A 21,056-nucleotide genomic window follows, 5' to 3' on the forward strand; every position below is an offset into this window, starting at 1 on the left:
GCTGATCACAATAGTGAAGCCGAAAGATTCTTTGCAACAAATATTAGTAACAAATATGTTGGTATCAAGCTGGGACACACAGAACATGAAGATGTCTTCCTGGAAGGGCTTACCAAGAAATTGTGATATTTTACACTCTCGGTGAGTTATTTACTTAGACCTAGTGCATATGTTGTTTTCTTTAGCCTGAATTCCAGGGATGTAGGGCTCCATATATTAAATCCTTACTAATGAACTGAAGGTTGTCTGATAGACATGAACGCTTCAAAATGATGTTGTATAGGACAAGCAAGAGACCCATCAGTTGGTGGTAAAAGTCTTGATAAAGGGTGATGATTGGTAAAAAGCCTGGACATCTGTGACTAATGTTGTCTTTTAAGTTTTTGGACTGGTCTGAATAGAGTCCATTGCTTGGTGTAGATTATGACTTCCTGCCTGGATTCATGACATGCTTCAGATGGACTAATGCTGGGGAGGCGCTATGCTGCGTCCTCAAACCCTGGAAGGGGTACACCTTCCATCACCACTAACTTTCCCCTCCCACGGTTTGTACTGCTCCACGAAGCCCAGGTGGCCATTACATTCGATATTGGCAACTGTTTTCTTCAGAATTTAGTTTTCTGGCAGCTGAAGCGGACTTATTTGGGATACTTGTGTTCCTTAAAGTTCATTGTGAGCCAGTGAAGATGCCACTCCTCCCTCATAGGTATGTGAGGGTAGCAGTCATGTGTAGGAGGTTTATTAGGATAAATAGGGGTCGTTATCAACAAAAAGCATCTAAAGTGGTTTCCATTCCCATGCAGTTGCAGTACCTGCATAAAGTGCTGTTAATATGCCCTCCTCGTCTTCATTATTTTTCTTATTAATTGTAAAGCGCTACGCTGGCCGTGTGGCCTGGTCCATGATTTATAAATATATTTAATAGGGGGCGTGGCTTGGATGGTGAGGAGGACGGAAGCCTAAGTCCGGAGCCTCCACCACCCCGAGTAAAATAACGGCGACTGCAGCGGCGGGAACAGCCACTCGCAAATATACAAACGAAGGAGAAGGTGTCTAAAGGGGTGAGGCACGCAGAGGCACCACCGAACGCACCGAGGAGGCAACAGGGAAGCGAAAGAACGAAGTAAGGAAAATTGAGAGAGGAGAGGAGGAGGAGCGCAAAATGGCGGCGAGCGGAAGGGTGGCAGCGGGCCATTAACCACCCGGCAGGAACGCAGCAAGTGAGTGAGCTCCAAGAACCGGAGCCAAGCAGCGGGTCCGCACAGCAGGAGCGAGCGGCAGAGGTGAGCCGATCCGAACGTCGCGGAAGACTGGAGCATTTTTGGGTCATCTCCGCGGACGGAAAACGAAACTGGAAGCCTCCAGCGTGGCAATCTTAAGAGGGCCGGCACGGAGAGATCACAGGCAAGCGGGGACGAGGCAAGCGAGGCAAAGAGGCGGAAAAGCAGCAACCGCGCACTGGCACACCTACAACCCTTGCAAAACCCCATGAACAGCACCACAGCGAGGAACCAACGGCGCAAGTAAGCCCCGAGCGGAGGAGTGGGGGGAGCACCAGACGAGCGGCACTAACGGCAGCAGAAACGGACGGAAGCCGGCGGTCAGCGCAGGAGCTCACGACCCACACGAGCGTGGAGCCCACGGCCTTAGCGCTACCCAACCTACTCATATCGAGCCCCACTCTCACCCGTGGAAAAGGGAGCGAAACCCCCCAGGAAACAGCCATCTTGGTGGGGGACAGCAAAGGAAGAACGAACACGCAGCCGAGTAGAGGCACAAGCAAAGAACCAAGCCTCACCCGGATACGCACAATCAACGAAACAGCCGAGGAGGGGGCAACTTGATCTCGCTGTCTCACACACCGGGCACAAGGAATAGACCGGAACGAGAGTGGCCATCTTGGTGAGGTCACGAGCGAAACAAAATTAAGCAGGTGAGCAGGGGCCTAAGACTCGCGCTACAAGGGGGAGCACTAATTGGTACTGTCGGACTGTAGACACATCAAGCTGGAAGGGGAAAGGACCGTCTCGCACCAAAATAACGCACCGATACAAGGGCGGCAATCTTAGGAGGGGAAAAAGAACGGCATTGAACAAATCTATCACGGCCACGTACCCAGGGGGAACAGCCTAAGACCACAAATGCTCACGCAGTAGCGGCGGAAGGCAAGCTGGGAGAACAACAAGTGACCCACGCACCCACACAGAGACATATCCGCAACCAGAAGCGAAGATCAACCTGTCGGGGAAACGGACGGAACACGAGCGAGTAGGACAAGATCCGACACAGGACCCTACACACAAACAAGCAGAACAAACCCCTAACAATCTTTGGGTACCCTGAGGGGCCAACCATAGGGGGCTAAATCAAGCTCCAAAGCTCCGGGAACCTACGCAAAGCAGGCAAACCATCTGAACTGGCGGGGGCAAAGACAAGGACGGTCAAGTGGCCAAGTAGATTCCGCGAGGAACCCGCGCCCACACAGAGGGGCACCACCACGAAAACAGCGAAAGGGGATCCCACAAAGCAGCAAAAAGTAGGGAGACTCCACACATTCCTGGTCAGAAGAGGCATTGACACAATGTCAGGACGTGACGAGAAGAATGCCAACGACACAAAATAAGTCAGGAAGGATTACCCCGACTCCCCAAACAAGCTAAAAAACGGCCAACATAATGAAACAACACTGGACACGCTCCTCAAAAAAATCAATGAAGGTAACGAACTTGCTAAGGCTACGAAAAAAGACAATTGACAATATCCAGATGGAGCTGGCAGCCATAAGGGCAGACCAAAGCAAAACAAACAGTAGAATCGATGCAGCAGAGAAAAGGATCAGCGACTTAGAAGACGTAACCAGCGTAACTCACAAAGACCTAGGCATAGTTACAGGAAAACAAACAACATGCAAAAAATGTTGGCAGAAAAAGACGATAAGAGCAGGAAAGGGAACATAAGGCTCCTAGGTGTGCCGGAAGGAGAAGAAGACCCCCAAGGCTCATGCGCAGCCCTACTAGAGGACCTCCTGCCCAAACTGACTGGTCTGAAGTTCGATAGACCCTTCGAAGTAGGTAAGGCCTACAGGGTACCAGCAACAAAGCCGCCACACGGCAGAGGCCCAAGACCAATCATCTGCAAGCCGCTGCGCGCAAATCACACTGAAGCAATTTTCGCCTTCGCCAGGAAGGGACAACCCCTGCGAGTGAACGGGCAAAAGATAATCATCACGCAGGACTTCTCCAAGCTCACAGTTGAGACCAGAACATTTTTTCTAGCCCTGAGAGAAAAGCTGAGGAAGGACAACATCACCTTCAGTTTTGCCGGTCCAGCAAAGATGAAGATAACAGACAGAAGGGGCATCATAATTTTCGATGAGCCCAACGAGCTTAGGAATTATCTGAGAGGTCCAGAACCAGAGAACATGGAGGCACAGAACCCAGGAGCAAAACGGAAAGCCTCCTCAGACGCAGCAGAGGGTGGAGCGGAGGATCTTTGATGAACCCCAAAGGAATAATGAAACCGAGAACTAGCCGGAGACATCCGGCGCCCAGAGACTATGCCCAAGAGACTATAACCACTTCTACCTCAGGTCCACGTACAAAGCTCTCCTCACAGGAAGGGGAGCGAACTATCTTACTTGAATGACAATCTAGCTCAATGATCTACCTCAAGGAGCACCGGCGACGACGATGGAGACGCAGGATGGTGCACCTATATCCTTTTAACCTTGTTGTATATAAAACTCTTACGTTCAAACTAACAAAGCCAATGCTAAGCAGCAAGACATAACTGCGACAAAGGGCTAGTGGACAAAGACTCGGGGGGGGGGGGGGGGGGTAGGGGGAGGGATGGCCCTTGCTGTTGCACGTCCACAGTTCTAGATGCGGGGGAAGGGGGGAGGGAGAGGAGGGGGGAGGGGAAGGGAGGGAGAGGTCGCTAGTCGCAGTACAGAAGTATACTTTTCTTTTTCTCTATGTCTTTACTATCTCTATGTACCCATTCACACCCATCCATCACCGAGGGGGGGTAACCTCAACCAGCACACACAGGGCAGTACCGCTTAGCAGCGTAGCAATAACTAACACACTCCTGGATCAGCGTCAGACAGGGTGGGAAGCAAACGCAGCAGAACTCGGAGAGAGAAGCAAACACGATAAACCACCATGACGACACCAACACAGACCAACATGTGCTCAAACCTTAAAATTGTATCCCTTAATGTGAAGGGCCTCAACCACCCGATCAAGCGCAGGAAAACCCTAGACTATCTAGCGAATCTAAAAGGTGATGTGTACGTCCTACAGGAGACCAGGCTCTCAGAAGAGGACGCAAGTCGCCTCAAAGTGAGGTGGATAGGCGAGGTCTTCTGCTCACCAGCCAAACACAAAAAGCGTGGGGTTATCACCATAGTCAGTAAGAAAGCCAACATGATACTAGAAAACAGCCCCACAGACGAAGATGGCAGACTACTACTGACGAGCTTAAATAGAGGGGAAGAAACCATACACGTGGCCAACGTATACGGACCGAACGCAGATGATAAAGACTTCTGGCACAGCGTAGGCTCCTAACTAGCGGAGCTGCCTCAAGGAGATCTTCTCCTACTAGCGGGAGACATGAGTCAGGTCCTAGATCAACCCATAGACAGGCACCCATACAGACCTAGTCATGAGTCCCAAAACCAGAACATCCTCAAGGATATATCCACAAGCTCCAACTTAAAGACCCGTGGAGGCTACAACACCCGGACGCGAGGGAATACACGTTCTATTCACACCCACACAACTCATACAGCAGAATCGACTACATCCTGATGTCAGCCACACACACACACACCTGATTGACCAAACGGACATTGCCCCTATCACCATCTCAGACCATGCACACATATCACTCTCCATGAGCGGCAGACACAACGACTCACCAAGTCGCAGATGAAGGCTCAACAACGACATCCTACAACACCCAGGCAACGTAACCGAAATCAAGGAGGCCATAAAGGAGTACCTGGAACTCAATGACAACAACGAGGTGAATAAAGGCACCATCTGGAATGCCCTGAAAGCCACACTCCGAGGCAAACTTCTCAACATCAGAGCAAGGATGAACAAGGGCAGGAACAAAAAGATAGCCGAAGTAGAGGAACAGATCGGCAACCTAGAAAGAGGGCACTGCGCAAACCTCACTGACAAGAACACACTGACAACCCTAACAAGGAGGAAGTACGAGCTCAATAAGATTCTGAGCGAAAGAGCAGGCACGTGGATCAACAAATTCAGAGCAATAAACCTCTGCTCCGCCAACAAAGCAGGGAAAGAGCTAGCATCATACCTGAAAGCCAAACAGAGACAGCACGCGATCGCGGCGATAACGGACAAAACAAACAAATCGCAGACATCCAACAAGGAGATCCTAGAAGTCTTCAAACAATTCTATCAGGAGCTGTACAGCGCAGACAAGACCCTAGCGGCAGATGGGGGGAGGAACTGCTGAGCAAACTAACCCTACCAACACTAACAGCCCAGAAAGAAACACTAGAGGGAAACATCACAGACGCAGAGATAGACACAGCAATAACGACACTCAAATCAAACAAGGCATCAGGGCCCGACGGGTACACGGCGGCGTTCTACAAGGCCTTCCAGGAGGAACTAAAACCGACCATGTCGGAAGTCTTCACACACTGCATCCGCGAAGGGCGGATGACTGAATCCATGGCGGAAGCCAGCATCATCGCGATCCCCAAAGAAGGGAAGGACCCCCAATACCCGCAAAGCTACTGCCCAATATCACTCATTAATGTGGACTGCAAAATCTACGCAAAAATCCTTGCGAACAGACTAAACATGGTCCTGCCCCACCTCATCCACAATTCATAAGTAGGATGTCTTAAAAATAGACTGTCCCAAGACAACACAAGACTACTATGTCACCTCATCAACCAAACAACGTACAGCTCAGGCAGCGAATTAAGAAAATGCAACACCACAGGCACATCGCATCATGCTTCGTGTGCACAACTGGGACCCTTGAACACCATGGGACCAGTTGTCGAAACTGCCACTGGCTGAGTAACCCCTAGCACTGTCATACTAATCTCACTACCCCCGACCTGGTTTTAAGATGTATCCTTCTAAACGTAAGGTCCCTCCCCAAACATGCCATTGAAATTTGGGACATTCTTGAAAATGATCAACCATACCTAGCCTTTATTACAGAGACCTGGCTGGACAACCACAGTACCCCAGACATCGCTACGGCCCTCCCAGACAACTATAAGATCCTCAACCTGAATAGGGAGAAAAAGAAGGGAGGTGGGGTAGCTCTGTTATTTAAAGACTCCCTCACTTGCAGACAGGAGGCGATTTACTCAGGCCAGCAGCCATGAAGCCATGGCATTTTCAGTATCCACTAACACCACCATTCTATTCGTTGGTGCTATCATCTATAACCCGCCTGGCTGCACCTCCGACTTCAACGCTCAACTCCTGGCACAAGCTATGCCAATCTGCCTTCATAACAAAAACATACTGCTCCTAGGGGACTTTAATATCCACTATGACGACAGTAATAATCCCCTCACCAAACAACTAACCGAGAATATGGAGATCCTGCAGCTGTCCCAGAGAATTAATCAACCAACGCACAGGGCTGGACACACCCTGGACCTGATGTTCTCCAATATCAACCCCATCTCCATTTCTGCAATAAAACCACTACTGTGGACGGACCACTCTTTGGTCGAGTTTAATTTTCACCTACCTGCTAAAAACGCTAGGCCCTCCTACCAAGTAGCAACCCATAGGAGAAGTTATGCTAACTTCAAGGTGGAAACTTTCCAGCAACACTTTGTCCACTCCTCTATAGGAAAGATAGGTATTGACGAAGCAACAGACAGACTTCAGAACCACATCGCGTCGGCCCTGGAGCACTGCTCACAGCATCGCCGTGATGCCAAACCCAGGCGCACCATGTTGGAAAATTGGTACGGGCAAGAACTGAAGTCACAAAAAGGAAATGTACAATGCTCGAACACAAATAGAGGTTAACAAGAACTCAGGAGACGAGGGCTGTCTACAAGAAAGAATTGTCGCAATACACTAAAGATATTAGGAAGGCAAAAAAGGATTACTTTTCTAGTAGAATTTTAGAGAATAAAAACTCTTCCAAAGAGCTTTTTAAAATAGTAAAAGAGCTCTGCAGTCCTACCAGTCTCTCATCTAATCTGACTCCCTCACAAGCAGGCTGCGACAAAATGATTAACTTCTTTTGCGAAAAAATAGACAAGATCTACTCATCCTTTTCCAACCCCAAATCAGGCAACCCGGTGGACCACGAGCCTTCCACCTTCCCAAGCCTGCTGCACCAGCTTTGGCCCATATTCCGAAGAGGAAGTGGGCAAAGCAATGCTTGAAATCAAATCTGGCTCCCCCTGGACCCTTGCCCTCATCATATTTTCCGGCAGCTTATCCCTTTGATCTGCCCCGCAGTGACTCAAGTACTGAATCACTCGCTAGATGCCGCAGAGTTGCCATCCAGCTGGAAGAACGCCACAGTCACCCCCTTCTAAAAAAAGCAGGCTTAGATATCAACAACCCGGCCAACTACAGACCCATATCCCAACTTCCCTACCTGTCGAAAGTCCTAGAGAAACTGGTCAACAGGCAACTGGCCAGCTTTCTCGAAGCAAACAACCTGTTGGATATCACTCAAACGGGTTTTAGGGCCAACAACAGCACGGAAACAACACTCCTGGCCGTGCTGGATCACATCACAATGCATGTAGATCAGGGGAAAACAGTTGCCCTAATACTGTTGGATCTCTCGGCGGCTTTCGACACCGTCCCTCATAATCTGCTCCTGGAAACCCTAGCATCTAGGGGCATTAGGGACAAAGCACTGGGTTGGCTGCGGTCCTTCTTATCGGATAGATCGCAATCAGTGCACATGGGCAAGTTCTCGTCTCCACGCCGGAACATCAAATACGGGGTCCCACAGGGGGCCTCACTAAGCCCAACTCTGTTCAACGTTTTTATGTCGTCCCTGGCGGGAATAGGCAGAAAGTGGGGTGTCGAAATAAGTTCTTATGCCGATGACACTCAACTTACTGTTATCCTGGATGAAAAAAACAACCCTAAAGACAGGTTACTAAACTGTCTCTCTGAATTGGCTGAATGGATGCACCAGCACTGCCTTAAACTAAATGCAGACAAATCAGAGATACTACTGTTCGGAGGTCACACTCAACTGTGGAACGACAGCTGGTGGCCAGAAGCCCTGGGCACTCCACCTGCTCCGACACCAACAGCAAGGAATCTTGGAATAACCATAGACACATCCCTATCCATGAAGACCCACATAGCTGCCATATGCGGAAAAGGCTTTTCAATACTAAAAATGCTTAAAAGAGTCTTTCCCTGGATTCCAATGCAGTGCAGAAAGATCCTGGTCCAGTCTCTCCTGATGAGCAGGCTGGACTACGGAAACTCCCTGTTCGTAGGCATGGCAGAGTATCTCTTCACCAAGCTCCAAATGGTGCAGAACGCAGCGGCCAAGGCTATTTGCATGAAAAGGAAATATGACTCAGCCAAGAGCTGTCTGCGTGATCTCCATTGGTTACCAATGAAGCAAAGAGCAACTTTTAAAATGCTGTGTATAACACATAGGGCACTGCACAAAACAGGCCCTCTCATCCTCAGAAACAGGATTCAGTTCTATGCTCCCACTAGGAACCTCCGCTCTCAATTCTTGGCTCGTGCAAAAACCTCTCGGGTAAAGAGAGCCAGGATGGGTGAGCGTGCCTTCTCCCACATCGCTGCAACCAAGTGGAACGAATACCTACGGCCCTCCGACTTACAGAATGCCACCTGGCATTTAGGAAACAGCTTCAAACTTTCCTCTTCCCCCATCCAGACTAACCCACCTGGAATTATGCCAACGATACATGCACATTAGCAATCATAGCGCCGTGATATCCTATTGGATGATTGTTAGCGCTTTATAAGAAAATAAAATAAATAAATAAAAACAGCGCTGACCAGGCGGTGATGATTGCGCTGGACGCGGAGAAGGCCTTCGACAGGGTCTCCTGGCCCTTCCTTGACCTATGTATGGAGAAATTCGGCCTAGGCATCAAATACAGGGGCATGGTGATGGCACTGTATAACAAGCCGAGAGCCAGGGTTGTAGTCAACGGCGGAACATCAGAACGACTAACTCTGGAAAGAGGAACAAGGCAGGGCTGCCCACTGTCTCCGGGCCTCTTCCTGCTAGCGCTGGAACCATACGAACAATGATCAGGGTGAACCCAGACATAGCAGGAGTCCAAGTCAACAGCAAAACAGTGAAATTGGCAGCGTACGCAGATGATGTACTAATCACGACGAAAAAACCAACGACATCCATCGCTGCACTGATGAACTCCACAGAAGAGTACGCAAAAAGCCTCAGGATACAAACTAAACAAAGACAAGTCGGAATTGTAAACCAATGAACGTGCACACAACAAAAGCGGTACTGGGCAATTCAGGTCTAGCCTGGCAGACAAAACCTCTTAAATACCTGGGCCTCCTCTTCGGCAGAGACATCAAATTAACGCTGGAGCACAACGAAGAGGCTACCTTAAAGAAAATAAAGGAAAGACTGGACCTATGGTCCCCCAAGTACATCAGTTGGTTGGGTAGAATTGAGACAATAAAAATGATGGTGACGCCAATCATCAACTACACGCTCAGCATGCTGCCCCTAACAATGACAGACGACTTCCACAAGAGACTTGACAAACTGCTGAACAAGTTCATATGGAAAGACAAGAAACCAAGAATCAGCCTACAGAAACTGAGGCTCAACAAAAACCTGGGCGGTCTGAAAATTACGAACTTTAAAAACTTTCAAACCGCATGCCTAGCTAAGTAGGGAATCTTCTGGATCACCAACACGCAGGACTACGAACCTGAGTGGCTGAAAATCGAAAAGAATATTCTAGGGGGGCTTAACCCAATAGCAATGCTCACAGCAAACAAACACCCGGCAAGGCACGTCCCCATCATCAGACACACCAAAACAGCCCTGATAAAAGTAGATAAGCAAATGGGACAACGGATTAGAGGAACCAACTGGGAATCAATCTGGTTTAACACAAAAATACAATACAAAGGGAAGACGTTGTGCAACGAAGCCTGGGTCGACATAGGCATCACCACACCAGCGCAGCTAGAAAAGGACCACACCCCACTCACGTTCCAGAGCCTCAAACAGGCGCACAATCTACCTGACCTAGAGCTCTACACTTTCCTCAAAATCAGAACAGCCATTACCAAAGCAAATTTAACCAAAGAGAAACCCACGCTCATACAATACATGAGCAACCTCAACAAGACTGGACACCACACTGCGCAGATCTACAAACTCCTGAGCCCCCAAACATCAACACTGAACGCAAAAACAACAAATTACTGGGAAACACAATACACTAGACACCTCAGTGAGGAAGAAAAGGGCAGACTATGGAGGTCAGCCACGACAAATAAAGTCACACCACAACTCGCACAGACAAAATACTGGCTCCTACACAGAGCCTTTTGGACCCCGGCAAAACTTGGGAAGGCAGGCATAAGAGACAGTGACACGTGCTGGAACTGTCACAAAGAGGGAGCCTAGAACACATGATATTCGAATGCTCCAAGGTCAGAACATTCTGGACAAAAGTGAGCAATTTCATCAACCCTGTCATGGGTAGAACCACGCCGCCAAGCTTCATAGGGTTAGCCACAGCATTTATGGCCCCAGACTTAGGAAGCAAGGAAGAGAGAGACCTAGTGGACATCCTACTCACCGCAGCAGTCAAAACCATACTAGCGAATTGGAAAGACACAGCCAGGGCAACATTCAAAAGCTGGCTAAACTGGGGCACCTTCCTCAGGGGAGCAGACAACATCATGGGGAAGTTCTCACCAAACCACAATGCCAAGAATGAGATGTGAGCAGCCCTATACGCACACCTGGGCTCAGACAAACCCCCGTGTACCAGACCACCACCGCTAGGCAGCTGAACCCCCCCCCCCCCATCTCTTTTCCTCCTTTCTCTTTCTCCTTCACCAACACCGGGGGGGCCTACAGACCAAAAAGCACAATCAATGTACAATGTATATGTTCAGAGCAACCGTGTATGTAACAATAAAAAGACACCGCCCCCCCTTCTTTTTGTTTGCATTACTTCTGTACTATATTGAAAAATCTTCGAAAGAAATAAATAAAAAACCTTTTGAAATAAAAAAAAAAAAAAAAAAAAAAAAAAATATATATATATATATATATATATATATATATATATATATATATATATATATATATATATATATATATATATTTTTTAAAATAAATAAATACCTAATGAGCGTGTCTAGATTGCACTATGGGAACTTTGGGACAACCAGGCGCAGAAAAACACCGCTTAGTCAAATGCTCGATCACTTTGCGCCCTGTGACTGTCAAAACCTTGCTTTCTTCTGAAATTCATACATGCTTATAATATCTTAGTACCCTGTAGTACTGCTCAAGGCACATATTGATTTCCCATGAAGATGTTATTTTGAGAACTACTAAAGTGATGAATCCTTGCAAACAAATGCTGTTTATCTTTAATATCATGAAGGAGAAAAGGTGCAAGACCACTATGAATATACATTTTAGCATCCAATAAAGTGTAATTTGTTTGTCCTATTATCACATTTTCTTTGATAGTCAAAATTGTATTTTATTATGCTTTGATATACAGCATTCTTGTTTTCTTGCAGTTGCTCTAAAACAAGGCCCTTTATGTGTGGCATAGTTGACTGCACTGAAGGCCCTTATGAAACCTTGACAACGCTATACAAATATTTGTTCCCATAACATAAAATGTGCATTGGTTTCATCCCTTGGATTAACCAATGCTGAACACCCAATGGTACTTAATCGACCATGGAGGGATGAAAGTGTAAGTGGACCCAACGGGATTTGAGCCTGCAACTATGAGGTCAAAAGCAGATCTCCGGAGTGGGTTAATTATAATGTCCACTGAGCCACCAGATCTGGTTGAAATCTGCAAGAGGAAACTCGTGAGGACCAGTGGGGTTCTTTATTTGGACTTCAATTCTCATTATGGTATTATTGGACCCTTTGTAAAGCTTTTATTTTGAGAACCATTTTCGTATTCTTAAGCTGTCATCCGTATGAGGAACAAGTGACACTGTGCCCTTCCCCTCTGTACTCCTTGTCAGTCGGGCTCGGGTTGTGGTACTAAGGTATCCCCCTGCTATTCTAGCAAAGACCCCCTGACTGTTGTCCCTGTGAAGATCAGTCTTTGCACAACTCTTGCCAGACAAAGCCTTGATGAAAGGTGCAATCGCTGATGCACTTCCTAGATGCGCGCTCTGCGCGAACGTGTTTTTAGGAAATCAGAGACTAGAAAGCTGCTTGACAACGCAGTCTGTTTGGGGTTTGCAACATAGGAATCCGTGATTCATATTTACCTCAAATGTCAGGAGCCGCGAATGTAGGAACCTGGTTCCGCTTATCAGTGTGTACATTCCGGACGTGCCTGTTCTCCGTGTTGTGGGCAGCATTGCTGCGCAGGGTGTGTCTGATCGGTGATCAGGTTCTGCATTCTTGTGATCTGCTGTCTGTGCCTCTTGGAGCTCGCGGCTCCTGGAGGCCTTTCTTTCGAATCCGAGGAGGCGCGCGAGCGTTGACGTGCTCTTGACCCTTTCCATTCACGTGTCTAAGGTCGCGCCAGAAGAGCCTTTGAACCACACACCATGTGTGTGCTGGGAGAGGACGACACTTCACCGGCCGGCCTTTGTCATGTCCTTAACTCAGGTGGTTCATAGTTCATTATAAACTAAGCGCCACCGCCACTTGTCCTGTGTCGTAGCGCTAGGAAAGCTCACTATGTGTTTACATTATGACATGTCTGTGCCTTCTCCTGGTTAAAAGGGTCTGCGACCCCAAATTCTGTGAGAGACTACTGGCTTTGATGCAGTGTAGTTGTGTGTCTCTCTAGAGTGTTCTGTTTGAGCAAGTCTAATTTTAGGTGTCATTGGAATGGTGCTGTGCAGAGAGTATTGTTGGATGGGAGTGGGATTTGGGTGTTCAGTGTCAGCTGAATATGGCATATCGGACGTGTTTGATGCACACAGTGACGCCGATCTGTTCTGTACTGTGTGTGGTTTTGTGGTGCAATTTGGATTTGGGTGAGGTTTGTCACATGGCTCATTTTAGGTGTCTATTTGAGAAAATGGAAATCTTGGATTCTAGTCACCGTTTTTGATTGAACACAGTCCTATCAAGCATCTCTCCAGTATGCCTGACCTTAATGCTGGGATGTTAGTGACACAAGCAATGGTGAAGATGAAATATATACATGTTTGCTTAACTTCATTGCTCTAGAAACCAGCACGTGGATTTCTGTGGTTTGTCCTTTGATCTTCAGCCAGGTGGACCTCTGTTGAGTCACTTTGTGACACAACTCTGGGTGTTTGCACAGTCTCACTCATGGTTAAGTCGAGCACCCGATTATAGCTGAGCGTTGTCGGTAGAGTCGGCAGATCATAGCTTGTAGAGGCTCTTAGCATCTCTGCAAAGGCAGATATTCACCATCCCGAGAAGAGAATTCTTTGAAATCTTATGGGCTGTATTGAAAGCAGTGAAAACTGGAGAGACATTCATAGACGATGTAATAGTAATCAACAAGAAAGAAAGCTACTTCATATAACACAATTTTTCCTTGTTTGAGACCAGGAAAGGTAAATTAGGACAGCAAGTACTGGAATGTTTGGAGAGAAGTAATGAGGTATTCTTCAGAGTGTGTGAAGGCAGCCCCTTACAGATTGATTTGTAACCTAAAAATTACACTCATATGTGATATACACCAGATATAGGTCCTGTCCTTGCGTGGAGATGGTAGTCTCAGTTGTTCCCTCCAGTTTATTAAAGACGTGAAAGTAGTATGCCTCTGTTTTTTTTTCATCATTCAAATGTTGATCTTGCAGCCTTCACAGAAGCCTAATGAGCAAGAGAAATTAGCCTCTTGCATCATTCCACTACCACCCATGCAATTATAGCATCGGTAAAATCCAGACGCGGTGTTAAAAGGAGGTGTTACATCTGATATTTAATTGTGGGATCTGTTCTCATTAAGGTTTACTCTAATTGCTACTTACCTTTGCAGCAAGTTAGTTTGCTCCATTTGTATTTAATAGAGCACGCCCAAGCATGACATTAGGTGGATAGGAATTTTGGGAGGTCTTATCACCTGCTTGCAAGGTCATGACTGGTCTATTGTGCCAAGTCTAGACACATCTTTACTCCGGTTAATGGAGCTTCCTGGTAGTTCCTTGACTGCATGGTGACGAACGGTAGAGTCATCCACACTGGCTGCAGGTTACTCTCAGGAGAGTACACCTGATACAAAAAGAAACCTTTTTAAAGACCTTTTATAGGTACACTGACAAATTAGAAAGCCCTGAAGACAATTTGTACTAATGCAAACTGGAGCATGCCATGTACGTGCACTGTTATATCACTGTCAGCATAGATCTACTACTGACTATGCATTTCATTCAGTGGTGCAGGTGGGTTGGTCCAGCTGCCTGAAGCTGTGCTGTGAGAAGGCTGCACCAATAACACCACTAGGGCAATGGCATTTTGCCCCAATTGCAAAGGGACATTTTGCCGTCGCTGTGCAATGCGCTGCATTTGCTAGTTGCCATTTCAGTTGCATGCCCCTGCTGTTAGTGACCTAGTGGGCTTCTGCTGGTGCCTACATGAAGAGTCTGACAGAATATTTCCAGTTCCTTTATAACACTCAACAGCACATTTTGTTCCATAACTCTGAGGTTACTTTTCTAACTTTTTCCCCCCTTCATGTTCATTATTTATATTTTGTTTTAATAGACGTTACAATACAAGACAAAATTATTTTGCGACTGGGACCATTTTCCGGCGTGCCTTACTTTTGTAAAAATCAAGCAAAGTCTTCCCGGGAAAAGGTGGGTCAGGAAAACGAATCCTAAAAATTGGTAACTGTGGCTAAATCTTTTCAAGATAAACAAGCTGGCTTTTGGTGACGCCAATTCGCCACAAAATGCAGAAACAATTCTTTATTGGAAGTGAAAATCGGCTCATAGGTTTTACAAGATGGTGAGGTTGGTAGGGCCACTGAAGCACTTCTGACATCACGCAAGGCATCACAGATGACCTCATCGGTGACATCACTTCACACTGAATTTTTTCATGTTTGTTTTTGTTCTGTAAAAATACGGCCTGTCTTGTTTGGTTTCTGTGAGGGCATCTGGTTGCTGAAAGTGATCTTCCGAGACTATATCTGCGTTTAAGCCTGTGAGTTATCAGCTATGAGTGAAAGGGGATCCATCTGCTTTATTTAATCTGTGAGCACAGTTAGTTGTTGACTGTGTTTGTATTCACATCTGATGTCTCCGGTGATTTAACTGAACATGTCATTTGTAATGTCGCACAAGGTGCTTTTAGTTTTTATTAGACGTCACTGGGCTTTTTCAGTGATTTTTGTTTTTCAGGGTATTTTGGAGGGTTTGCTTAATAACATTGGTTAATTGCTGGTCTTAGTAGTTATATTAGTAGACACTGTTATTCCCCATACAAAATTTTCTTTGTTATTCCTTTTTTAAGAGGCTTTGTAATGATATATTTTAATTGCCTAGAATTTGTGTGTCCCACCGCATCGACCCCCCCCCCCCATTGCAACGTACTACTGGGCATGCCTTGGAGCTGTACCTTGCGGACACTTTCCATAATGCATGGCTCAGTGCGCAGTACCCCGTTCCCATTGCCCATATGATCTGGCCTGCTGTTGTGCCCATTGGGTATGTGAGCTCTATGGCCATACTCCACAGCCACTACTACATCCTTAAGTAACTGCTGCTCCTGGCCAGTGGCGCTCTGCCTTGCAGGCAGTAGAAAAAGGATGAGGCCATCTTTAACATCTGATGCTCAGAAACCTCTCCAGCTGACATGCCCAACGATGAGTGTGCACATACATAGAGCAAGGCCATTGACCTCACCAAACACCCAGTAACATAACTCTCCGCACCACTGGAGACAGGACATAGGCTCAGCCATATCTTAAGCGTCATACCCACAGACCCGTGTCAAGTTCTTTGGCCTGTGCTGAATGCCACTGCCTCGAACATATATGAAGAAAGAACTATAGTATGCTGAATACAGGCTGGAGAAAAGAGCTTGCTTTAATCTCTGCCTTAGTTGACCTGAGCAAAATGGTGGAAATGGAATGCGAAGGGCCCCTGATTTTATTTTGAATCTCTTGGCCGTCTTTCTCACCATTGATCGTTATTTTGTTAGATAGGCTAAGTAGAACCGGTTTATAGGAAATTAGATAACATTACTTTGGTCCTTCTTATGGAGAAGTGTGGCTCACTGGTTAGAAGCGGCAGACCCTGAAGCAGAGGTCGGCCCGGGACCAGGGTTCAATTCCCGACGCGGCAGGGTCTTGGATCAATGTCCGCGGACTCGATAATTCTCGCCTAGGTGCCTACGCTAACCATGGGTCCCACTCTGCAACTCTGGGCAATAGCTTGCTTAATCTCCACAACGGCCCTATCAGCGCCGAGGATGCCTGGCTTCACCTTGGGGGTGCCCAGGAGGGACCATCTCACAGGGAAAGCCAGGACGGGTTCCCCAGCGGTATACAGCGCCAGGACGCCCCGAGATGGGGTAACAGTGCGCTTTACAAGTATACATACATTTACATTTATCAAGTGGATCTCAACCTAAAGCCGTTGAACAGTTCACCTCACCCAACATCCCCCTTCAGTTGGGAGTCTATAGACGCTTTTTATTGCTGCCTCTTTTTAATCCATTTCTGCTTACACCCTGCAAGAATTGGATAGACACATTTTTTTTGTTGCCATTGACACTCATTCTATTTTTAACTTGCAATCTAACTCTCTAGAGATGTAAGAGAAGCTTAAGCTGGTACTATCCACCATACTTGAATGAATGATGGATAATTATCTCAAACTCAATCAGTCTCCAAGAAACTTCCTAAACGGGAGAATGCCCTGTCACCATTGACCATGGGTACATTTCTACCCCAGTATCAGCGGTGAGAAGTTTAGGCTTTTAATTGACGCCCATCTCACATTAGCTGTTCAAATCACAGCAATGTCAAAGTTCCCTTTTTTTCTGTTACGGGTACGTACTTAAAATAATTTTTCCTTGTTTATCCTTCTTATAAAGTGAGTGTCGCCAATCCAGACTAAATGGGAGTATGGCAACACCAGTAACTTGGATACTCCCCAAAAAGTCTTGTGCATTTACAATGCATTCAGAATATCACCATTAAAATGATTTTTACCTCAAACATGAGCAAATCCCACTTTAGGAACTGTCTCTCCATTGCGGAGTGCATTGATTTCAATGCAACCTGAATTCTGCACACAAAAAATTCATATAGGTTTGAGAATCCTCTCCTTTCTCGGAAGATGCATAAATACTCACCAGCCTGCTCTTTAAGATCCGAGCTCAAGCCCATCTTCAGCATCCTAAATACCACCCCTAAAAATGGGATGGCAGGGCCTTCTCCTTTGCCGATTCTAAATATGGAACAAACTCTGTTGTGCTTGTACTCTGAACCCAATCATCTGAGATTATGACCATATCTGAAGACCTGAGTGTTACAAAATGGTTCCAGCTAATGCCTTTGTTTGCTTATGAAGGTAATCCAGTTCTTAAAGACTCTGAAATGAATGAGGTTGCTCTCTGAAGGTAACTAAAATAAATTCAATATGTGGGCCGCAGACTACATCTTCAAATCCTCTTTATCAAGTTCCTGCAGAGAATAACCTGCAATAGCGCTTGAGGCCTTGTCCTTTAACTAGGGAAAAGAGGGACCCTGAGTATCCAGTGGGTACAAAGCACGGCCTTCAAAAATACCATGTTAACAGTGTTCCTACCCCAAGTACACTCAGGGTAACAAACGTTACCAAAACCCAGGCTTTGTGTCCAGTGCTACTATAGATTCCTTGTGCTAAAAACCTCAACCACCACTACTTGCTAGTAACAGTCTGTGGCTATCTCTAACCGGTGCTATTAATAGGCCATTTACTCTATGGCCTGTGAAAAATACTGTGCACAAAGGCTGTGGTCCTCAGGAAGACTACATCTTTTCCAGAGATTAGTGAATGGCATCCTTTCTTTTTGTTGCTCTCTGCTTTAGGTGGGTAAAATACAGAACCTCACTAGCACTAGTTGGCATGCTTTTATCCAGCAAAGACCTGTTGCCGTTGTACTCGCAATGTATGTTTTTTTTAGGTTACTTATGTGTGAGTACTGTGTAGCTGTGCTACCTCCTATAGGTGTACTAATACATCACTGGTGGGGTATCAAAGAATAAAATTGTATGTGGAAGGAAAAACTTTAATTTAATTAGTTATCCTTCTTCTGCAAGATTAGAAACCAAGATTTTTTTTAAAGGGACTCCTCTTCTGTCTACTGATAGCACACTTGCCATAATGCTTGTCTTAATCCCAACTCCCTGATCCAACCCCGTAAAAAAAAAAAAATGTTGTTCAGAGATTTTCTTTTTTAAATTATATTTTTAGATCATTATAGAAGTAATTTTGCTTGGGTAGACATTGCAGATCCAGGACAAATTTTTCTGGACGACCTTTTGAAAAATGGCGGATGTGTTGCAGTGATGTAATATTTCAGGACCCATGCGACCTATATACTTCATTTTTGTGCCAAAATGTAGCTAAATGACTTCTCTAATGATACAAAAACACAAATCAAAAATAAAAAACAACAACTTTTCAACGTATCAAGGTGCCAGGACTATTTGTCGACGGAGCAAAGGGTAGCAATTGTTAACATCTTTTAGTCACCTGAGTGCACCCTATCATACTTTTGATTCCCTATTCACAATTTCTATTTGTGTGGGTGTCTAGGATTCCTAAGTTCCACAGTCTTTTATGTACATAGCTTCTGTTAGGTACGACATTACGTGGCACTTGCAAAAATACCCCTCACTCCCCATCATTTGTGTACTAGCCCACAGGTAATTGGCACAGTACAAGGCCATGTCCTGTGCTCACTTCTCTTTCTATTTTATGTAGCTTCTTCTTACCTTTACCTGGCCCTCCATGAGAGTTTTGGGATACTTTAAGTGGGGAAGGATGTACTAAAATGTTCACAGCACCCTGAACCTGTGTCATATGCCCATGTCCCCCTCCCTAGTCTACCATCCCAGCATGGTTGGAATGTGCAACAAAAAAATTACAACTGGATTGACAAGTAAAAAATGAAATGTCCTCATATCAAAATGGATCTGATCTTCTCAACCTATAGGATTCAGAATTCCATTTAAAAATTCTGGATTTGCTCATTAACCCTACCTACATTTTCGATTTATTTTCTTTATTTTACTGTGGGACTACATCAGTCATCACTTGGTGGGTTTACCATACATTTCATGAGGTAAACATAAGGCAGTGGTTTTGGCAAAACTGCCCCGTAGAATTTATAAGGGAAAACTAAATTTGAGACCACTTAATTTGGAACTTTGTCACACATTTACCAGTCTTCTGAAAAACTGCAACCTCAAACTTTTTGTGCATGTCTTTTTTGATCAATTGTGTGCAGAAATTTCAATTGTGGTCACATGTATCATAAATAAAGTAAACTTCCTGTGGATCAATGAGTTCAGCCTTAACTAAAGTTTAAATCACCAGTTCTTTAATGTATTTCTATACTGTAAATATACGTAGGAGCTCAACAGAGCACATAGCAACAAGAGAACAAAGCTACTACATCAATACAGAGAAAACTGAATGTGCCTTCATAATTATTACCTACAACAAACCTGTCATTGATAAAGTAAGTCCTCTTCAGTGACTAAAGCATTGTTTTTGTTCTTTGGCAAAGAATACAGGAAGAAGCGGGCTGGCTTTCCGTTTCCATATCCACCCACACTGTGGAACTTCTTTCGACGTATCCCGCTCTCCTCTCCGCAGAGACTGGTGCATGCACAAATTTAAGCGATAGACCTGTTAGGCAGGATCTAGAGTTGGCTTTAGTGTGCACAATGGCTTAACTGTTCGCGTACTCAGAAGTAAGTTGTACAATCCTCAAGCACTGTAGTCACCAGTTATCAAACGTAGGCAATATTAGATGGACATTTGAGCTTCCTATCTACCTGTTCTCTTGCATACTTTTAAAATCACTGCCATTGAGTCAGTGTTAAATCTAACAATATTGATGTGTTTTTCAAAGAGTTATATTACAGCATAAGCAGTGGCATTCAGAGGGTACCCTAGGGAGGCTAGAATGCAGGACTTGTTCCCCTCTTTGACTGTGCAGCACCATTGTCTTTTAATCCATTCCTCATTAAACCAGAGGGGCTTGTGAATGACCGGGCTCTCTTATAAGTACTTATGAATGGCCTGTTTTCTCATATTGTATTTTCAGCAGACTTCTTTCTTTTAATACTGTCTCCTTGAATGAAACTCGAACACTGCCCAGCCAGCCGTCTCATGCAATAATTAGTGAACTGTTTGTTTCCAGCCTGGGTCTGTTGAGATACGCGCTTTAAATTACTTTAATAAAAGGAAGATGACATTCAGCAATGTAGGGTTTGTAAAGCTGTGAAACGCAGAAAGCGTTTAAACTGAACTTTGAATGAAGAAGTTAAAATAATGTGAAAAGCAATCATAAAATCTTCTAGATTCTTTAATTTCTTTACCGCACTTATAGGAAAACTACTGTTTGGAGCATATAGCGATATAAAACACGAGTAAGCAAAACTATAACATGATACCCATTTTTGGTGTCTTTTCATAGACTGCATTTTCATCAATACTTAAACATATTCATAGAGTGGGATTTGTGTCTGCCCTTTGTTCATGTTTAGATGGCTTTTTTTTTTTATTCTATTTTATTCCTTGCTCCTGATTGTAAGGCTTTCCTCCCTATTCTTGCATGTCCCACCTTTTGGTTTCAAACACGTTTTTGGATTGTTTGAG

The 21,056-nt window shown here is 45.5% G+C and overlaps 1 protein-coding gene across 3 annotated transcripts in view; it reads left to right on the plus strand.

The window, feature by feature from the left end:
- CGNL1 (cingulin like 1) overlaps nt 1-21,056 on the plus strand; it is a 601,175-nt gene that overhangs the window by 80,132 nt on the left and 499,987 nt on the right. The window contains exon 1 of one of the 3 annotated variants that reach the window (XM_078684908.1): nt 12,769-12,858. The exons of the other annotated variants lie outside the window; for them this stretch is intronic. The gene's annotated coding sequence lies outside the window, so the exon portion shown is untranslated. Of the gene's footprint in view, nt 1-12,768; nt 12,859-21,056 lie in introns of those variants that run through there. 3 annotated transcript variants of the gene reach the window in all.

Source organism: Lissotriton helveticus, chromosome 3_2 (assembly GCF_964261635.1).
Source record: "Lissotriton helveticus chromosome 3_2, aLisHel1.1, whole genome shotgun sequence".
In the NCBI taxonomy this organism is placed as follows: Eukaryota; Metazoa; Chordata; class Amphibia; order Caudata; family Salamandridae; genus Lissotriton; species Lissotriton helveticus.